Below are 8,459 nucleotides of genomic sequence, written 5' to 3'. Positions count from 1 at the left end.
GAAAGGGAAAATAATATCCATCAGATAAATCTACTGGGGTAATAACAAGTTTGTTAAACAGTTTAAACATCAAGCAGATGCCGAGCGACACTAGCCAGGGGCGTAGCACTAAATTGGGGACCCTGGTCATTGGGCATTCACTATGGGCCCCTCCCCAAATCCACTATGACCCATTGTAGTACCTGTGTGGCTCTCCTCACATGAAGGGCCCAGTTCAAAGCCCCTGACATTGTCCACAGGACAAATATAAGTCCAATATTCACTTTCCTTTTAGCTGTTTCATCTCCATCTCCTGAGGGACATAACAGGCTCTTAAGCTGCTAATGGTCCACTATGCACCAGCTTGTCACTAGCTTTGCCTGTCTACTGATGAGAGTGGTGAAGTGAACCAAGACAGTAAAGTTGCTGGCTGAAAAAACACAGCAATTAGCTGAAAGTCGCTAATATGCTCTGTAGAATTGAGCTGAGTGTAGAATTACAGAGTCGGTCGATACATTTTTGGGGATTCATCACTATAAGCGAGCCCTTTCACGTACAAGTAGTCATGAGATCCGTTGTTAATATAAAAATATTGCTTATAGACCCTTTAAGTAGCGCTACCTCGACATGCAAAATGGCACTTAATTACTGTAAACTTCCTCAGCTGTTCTACATCGTGTGTCATGGAGTTTACCCCTGGGTTTGAAAGATTAATTCCAGAGTATAGTCTTTGAACAATGATGACCTTTGTCTTCACTGTATTTACTGTATTTCAGAAGTTACTTTGTACTTTGTACAGGAAAGTCAGCAGCCATTTTTCAGAGCTTAATCCAGCTTTATGTTGTGATAGAACAAACAATCCTTTGTCAGCTTCGAGTGCTTTAGTGATCTCACTACTTTGTGTGCTCAGGTGTGGCTATCTAAAGTATCTGGAGTGGGACAATCGCTGACCTAAATCTCTGACAAAAACTCTGAAATGTCATGGAGGCTTCAAGGCAGCTAACGGGGGGAGCGGTTTTGGATGAAAAGAGAAAGTGAAGGGGAAGATTGAAGGAAATAGTGCAGAGAAGGGGGAAGGCTGTGATGACAAAAGAAACACCGGAGGCAGAGGAGTTTACAACATAACAAGTTTGGAGGAAACAACAATTTTACACTACAGGTTTTAAGCTGTGTGGGTTTCTGACCCACTGTGAATGAAAAAGAGCCTGACAGTGAAGCAGCTTTTAATCTTTGTTTGAAGAAACAAACAGCCACGCAGGACTGCAATCTTTTGCTTGTCCTGTAAGAGAGAAATACTGTAAAAAGATATAAAATATGATGAAAAATGGGTGAATTATCCAACAATTCACATTTTTTATATTTTCACCGAAACAAATGACTTCATATAAAGTGAAAATTGTCTCTCACAGTGAGAAACTCACTGCCACTGAGCTTTTGCCTCCTTTAGCTCGCTAACTAGTTTTGGATATGGCACATGTAGCCTACAAGCCTACTGTTGGTGGAGTCAAACATTTCTTATCAACCCTGTCATCAGCTGCGGCAGGCAGATGCTTTAAGCAAAAAAGAACCTCTGCTAAACCCACGACACTTCAGTACCAATCCAGCACCAAATGGCTGAAAGAAGACTTCACTAGCTAGTGAGGACCTATAGCAGGCTAAAGACCCGAGCATTTTTCAAGACTTTATGGACACTATAATAGAGCCAATAGGAAAGTAAATATCTGGTTTACATTTGTTTGGTGGCTGGAAACATAACCCCAAGAGTGCCCCCCAACCTGAAATGAGTTAGCATTTTTTGGTTCTGGTTCCCTCACCTTGAAGTCAATGGGTTCTTTGATTAAGTTTAATGAGCTGAAATAAGGTTGGTGGTTAACAAAAGCGTTAGAGATTAGAAAGTCGTGTTCATTTGTGAAGATTATCTTGTTGAACAAACCATCTAAGTATCAGCTTTTTGTCAGTAATAATCTAAAATCTAGTTGAAAAATGCCATGGGCTTTTTGTCGAGGCTACATTATCCCTATGTTGGTTATGAGTAAATAGCTAGTTGCCAATCGTTAGCCAACTTATGGCAGGGCTGTGTGTCAACTTGTAGCAACAGGATTTATACATTAAAAGAGAGAATTGGAAGGTTTGTTCAACTGTTTTCAGTTTATAATAATTCTAATCAAAGTGAAAGTGAAAATCAGTCATTATTTACAATGTTTTTAACATATTGAAGGGCCTGCGACAGTATCACATGTAGCCTTAGTTTGACAACTGGCACTTTAAACAGTGGTAAAAGGTGACAATGAGAACAATCACAAGGACATCACAGCAGTCAAACATTAGAGTTTATAAGAGTCCTTCATTCTAGGGACCTCTAAACTGTCCAGATGGTCTGACGACGTCCTTCAATGACCTTCCATTCACTTATTTTGTTGTGGATCATAAACTGTGCACATTGTTCAGGCACTCAAAGGACATCTATCAACTTTCAAACCAATCCATTTCCTCTGTGGGTTTGTGTAAATATTATGTAGTTGTGTGTGAAAGTAAACACTCCTCATATGGAACGGTCTCGCTTCCCAAACACCCCAATTCATTCTAATCATGCAATCTGTGATAGATGAGTGTGAGCGTGTCAACATGAGCCCTGACATGAGTAATTAAGTTAGACAAGAAGCAGGCCCAGGGTTCACTCTTTCAGTGGAGATGTGATTTATGATCTCTCTCTCTCTCTCTCTGTGTGTGTGTGTGTGTGCATGTCAGATTGCAAACAGCACTCCACAGCGTGACAATGTAAACATTTCCTCATTCCTGAGCTATGGAAGGAGCACCGGCCTACCTTTGAGCTGTCCCACCTGTGGACAAGTTCATGGCCGAGACGCATGCACGTGCATTCACACTGAGCCACCTACTCACTGACACATCCACACCCACACTACACACACCTTTTATGCATTCCTGAGAGCCAGTGAAGAGTCTGGATCAAGAGAGCAGATGAGGCGTGTGGCTACAGGTCGAGCTCGGCTCTGAGCTGCTCCAATCAAACACACTGTCTGGGTGTGAGTACACACACCAACACATCCCACTGTGGCCTGTAAAACTAAAAGTAGTCATTAGTCATTTGTAAACATGTGCAAAGTTAAGACGCTCCCACACATACAAAATGATGTAATTCTTGCTGTTCCTTTGTTGTAATCCCTACACCCACAATGCACTGCTCCCTTGTCTCACACACACACACACACACACACACACACACACACACTGACACAAACACACATCACATATGTACAATTACTTTCTAGTTTTGAATGGGTCTATGATGATGTCTATAATGTATTATAATGGTTTATGAGCATACTTATGTGGTGTAATGCACCTATAGTGCTGTATTGTCATAGTTTTTATGATTCATGAATATTCATGAATCTGTATAACAATATGCATAACTCATTAACACACCAATGTCTATAATGCATTATAAACAGCATTTTGTGTGCTGTTCTCGACATTTAAGCAAACAATGATCACACACAGTGAATTATAACCAGCTTGTAATGTATTACATCTGCCTCCAACACAACGATTCCATTACTTTACTTAAAGTCCCCAATGGCTACTTCCAGTAACTTACAATCACATTATAATGCTTTTTTATAGTTGTTATAATGTGCTCGAAAATGTTCAGAATGTATTACAACTATGACAATTTTATAAACACTATGATCCTGGCCTAAATAGTGAGTGACCAGCAATTATGAAGTATTGATACCTGACCTTATACTCCTCTCTGCTAAAACTCAAATTCATGACTGTCTGACATCATAAAACAATAACAGAATACAACAAACTTATAAACCAATGGCCATTGCTGATAATAGTATTGTTATTATAAGATTATCTAATTTTTCCTACTGTATGTCATAAAAATTCTCTCATTAAAATAAGACATCAGAGACAGATTTTATTACATTGTATAGAGCAGCCATTCCCAAACTTAAGAAAGATGAAGCCCTATATGTTATTGGAAAATCTTCTGGGGCCCACCCAAACTTTTAATTACACCTCTGATCAAACAGAACAACTTTATGTGAACAGAAGGCTTAGGCAATGCAGTGTAAATTAATAATCCATCCTGATACGTGTAACAATTTGTAAACTTACATAACTTTCAACACATGCAAACACTTGTAGTTACAATTCCCTGTCATTGACACAATGTAGGACATGTTCCAATGTCTGTTCCCCAGTCAGATAATACTGCCCTCCTGTTACAGTTGTGCTGCCTGCAATGCCACCCAGTGGAAACAGAGTTTAACATCACCACCTGATGAAAATAGGTCAGATAAATGAAGATAGCATGTAATTTAAACCTCTTGTTTAATCAGTTCTGATTACTTTTTTATTTGCAAATATTATTTATTTTATGGTAATTTCAAACTTAATGACAAATTAAACAATTATAAACTCTCACTGCCCTCCTGCAGCACCTTCATGGCGGCCCACACTTTGGGAATCAAGGGTACAGAGGCAGACAGGTCAATTGTATTTATATAGCACATTTTACTACAAGTTAACTTCATAGCCTTTATATTACAATGCAAACAACAAGGAGCATGTAGGGTAGATTCAATATATCAGATGTACTCAATTAATGTGTCGATTCAATGAGAAGATTTTCATGAAAAAACAACCATGAAAATGTAATGACGAATCCTGGAGCTGGATCTTAATGTAGGTCCAGTTACCACCACCAGAGGTCTGACTGGATTGTCAGAGAGCAGGTTGGAAATGTGCAGGGAGGCCCCAACCATGAAGCACACTGGGAGCCAAGGAAGGGATGTGAGTGCAGTTGTAATATGTTTGGCATTGGACGATTAAACAGATTTTTCATCTTTGTAGCCCCAACTCTGCTCCCAAAGCAGTAAACACCACAAAATGAAAATCCCCTAAACTTCCTGTAGACTTGTTTATGCTTTCTGGTTTAACACGCACACACACACATACACACACCAGTGACATGAAGTGGTTGCCTCTAGCAGTGTACTGTAGGCAACAAGCTTGGCAGCCAGACGTCCGGCTGGTTGTTTGTCTCATTGATCAAATGTTCACTGGCTGTTTGACTCTCCAGTGACAGACAGCAGAGTCAAGGCATGGACGCCAGAAGAAGTTAGATCCACAGCACAGTAAAAACTCTTGCTGTGCACTTAGTAAGATTCTGACAACTTGAGCATTAAATATTTGGCCCTCCATAATCCCAAGATTACAATATGACACAGTGTGCTGTATGTTCAGAGCTGTGTTGGACCCATAGGTTTTACTTACCAGGGTTGATTCATGTTCAGCCCTTATAAACTCATATGAAGATATAATCATATATGAGACCATCATCACTGACAACCAAAGAGTCCACAGAGGAGGCACCTGAGATGTAACCAGTGATAGAGTTAGTATTACCTACCTTCATGTCCCTCTGTTTGCAATACTTGGCACATTTTTATTACTATACTGCCACCATTTGGCTGAGAGTTGGTACTGCTATAGAGACAGTCTTGTAGAGTGTAATCATTGCATGTATTTGCTGGCTGTACTTCTTCTGTGCTGGTAAATATTTCCATGCAGACGTTACACAACAGTAGTGAGACCAAACGTTTAGACCAGCTGCAATATTAAATATTTAAACAATCATAAATCTCTACTTTCTCTTTTGATAAAGGGTTTACTGTCAGGTGCTACTAGTGTGCATATGTTACATCAATCCACATAAAGCACATTGATGTACACATACTTTCTTATTTCAATTTAATCTAAAATGAGTTGTACTGAATGCATCATTTCCTGTACATATGTTATAGCTTTGATTCAATGTATCTTTATTGTGTAACCCACATGTTTTATTTCCATTGCTGTATGTTTCTATTTTGATCTTGTGTAATTTAGCCTCTCGTGCTGCTGTAACACCATTCATTCCCATGGGAATGCATACATGTGATCTTATCACATCTTATCTAATCTCATTTATAGGACACTTTGCTGCTGTCACTTCTAAACTTGATTCAAATCATTAGTTCAGGACTTTTTGATTTAAAGCATGACATGCATTATATTACATTCACAGCTTATAATGAGCCTAACTATTTTTTCAATGTGATATTTTTTGTAAAAGATGTGAAAAAAATTATAATTATTAGAGTAATATCTGTAATATCTGTGCCACACACACACACACACCTGTATATAGTACGTGTTAATTAAATTGTGTGTTTTCATCTTTGTGTTAAATAAAATACATGAAAAATGCATCAAGCACTACATCTGCTAGTTGTCCTTTCAAATTAAAATAAAGTTAAAAGATACAGAAACTGACTGGTGGTCATTTTGCCACTTGTAACCAATCCCAGACATAGCCTAGGTTTTTTGCTGTGTAGTAAATGTGCATTTATTATGCTAGTCCTTTCTGGCAAACGGCCTAAGTTGGATTGGCAAAACTTCTCTAAATGACTCTTCAAATCAAATCAAATCAAATTTTATTTGTATAGCCCAAATTCACAAATCACAGTTTGCCTCAGAGGGCTTTACAATCTGTACAGAGACGACACCCTCTGTCCTTCGACCCTCGATTCGAGTGAGGAAAAATTTGCCCCCAAAAAAGGCCCTTTTAACAGGGAAAAAAAATGTGGAAGAAACCTCAGGGAGAGCCACAGAGGAGGGATCCCTCTCCCAGGACGGACAGACGTGCAATAGATGTCGCATGTACAGAGCAGATCAACGAGATCACAATGTATTCAATTATAAGCGATGGTTGACAGGAGTGAAAGTACATAAAGATGTATTACTTGTCCACAAAACACCCTAATTCCATAATAAATGTGGCTAGTGGCAAAATAATATACGGAGATGACATTAATACAATTAGGTCAATGGAAAGACACAAAGAAAAGACAAACCTACGGGTCAAATACACACACAGATCTGTGTCTCTGCCAATGTTTAAAACCTTTTTACTTGGTCTAAAAATTGAGACTATGTTGAGTTGTATTAGTCATGACTTCTCAGTGCCAGGAGCAGAAGGACAGGTTTTTAGAGGAAAACAATGGAAACAGAACTTCCTTGTTAGGTCACATCTCCAGGATGTGTGCTCGTTGTCACTGAAAATGCCTCAAAGGGTCATGGAACTGTTTTGTTGCTTGAGGTTCAAAGATGAACTGCAGAATGAGTCTTGCCAAACGCAGTTTCAAAGAGATCACTACCAGTCTGAATAATAATTAATAATAATTATTAACAATTAAAAATTATCTCTAAAAATCATTCATTATTATTGATAGCTAAATTTAACCCCAAACCCTTATTAATGTTGCATGAAGCACTACATCTGCCCGTTGTCCTTTGAAATAAAAAAAAAAGGATAAAAGATACAGACACTGACTGGTGGTCGTTTTGTTTTCTGCTGTTTAGTAAATTAGCAAATGATGCATTCCTTTCTTCACCTTCATTCACCTTTTTGGCCATCAGACTAGACACTGTGTTTGGCAGACACCAAACACTGCACATCACCACAAACACACCATCCCCACCGTGAAGCATGGTGGTGGCAGCGTCATGCTGTGGGGATGCCTCTCAGCAGCAGGCCCTGGAAGGCTTGTAAAGGTAGAGGGTGAAATGAATGCAGCAAAATATACAGAAATCCTGGAGGACAACCTGATTCAGTCTGCAAGAGAAGAATGACTTGGGAGAAGATTTATTTTCCAGCAAGACAATGACCCGAAGCGTGCAGCCAGAGCTACACAGAAATGGTTTAAAGACAACAAGGGGAATGTTCTGGAGTCCAAAAGATAATTTGTGGCTGGACTTGGAAAGGGCTGTTCACGACTGATCCCTGTGCAACCTGAGAGAGGTTGAGCAGTTCTGCAAAGAAGAATGGAGTAAAATTGCAGTGTCCAGATGTGCAGGCCTGACTGAGACCTATCCACACAGACTCAGTGAGTTCAGTGTGATTGCAGCCAAAGGTGCATCTACTAAATACTGACTTGAAGGGGGTGAATGCTTATGCAGTCACCTATTTTACATTATATATTTTTAATTAATTGACATTACTTTGATAAAAAAGCTTTTTTTTATATTGTTTGTATATTGACCATGATTCCATTTATAAAAGCAATAAAAGGGGAAAACATCCACGGGGGTGAACACTTTATTTATGGGCACTGTATATTAATAGCAGTAGGGCCTACATTAACTTTGAATTATTATTTTTTTTAAAACACATTACGACCGAAAGACAACTTCTTATTTCATCAGGTGCAGGTTTCATACTATTGGCCTTGTCTTCGCAGTTAACATGTACAGTAACTTTAGACTGCAGTTAAATAGAAAGAAAACCTCTAAGAAACAGAAAAGAAGTAAAATGTGTCCAGTAAATTGGAGTTTAGTCTGTCTCCATGAAATACAACCTGGCATACTGATGATACAGGCGACCTCTTAACCAGTCGTTCTTG

This window comes from Pagrus pagrus, assembly GCF_965226575.1.
Source record: "Pagrus pagrus genome assembly, chromosome: 3".
Taxonomy (NCBI): Eukaryota; Metazoa; Chordata; class Actinopteri; order Spariformes; family Sparidae; genus Pagrus; species Pagrus pagrus.
The sequence above is the reverse complement of the archived record's forward strand: the minus strand, read 5'-3'. Positions refer to the sequence as shown.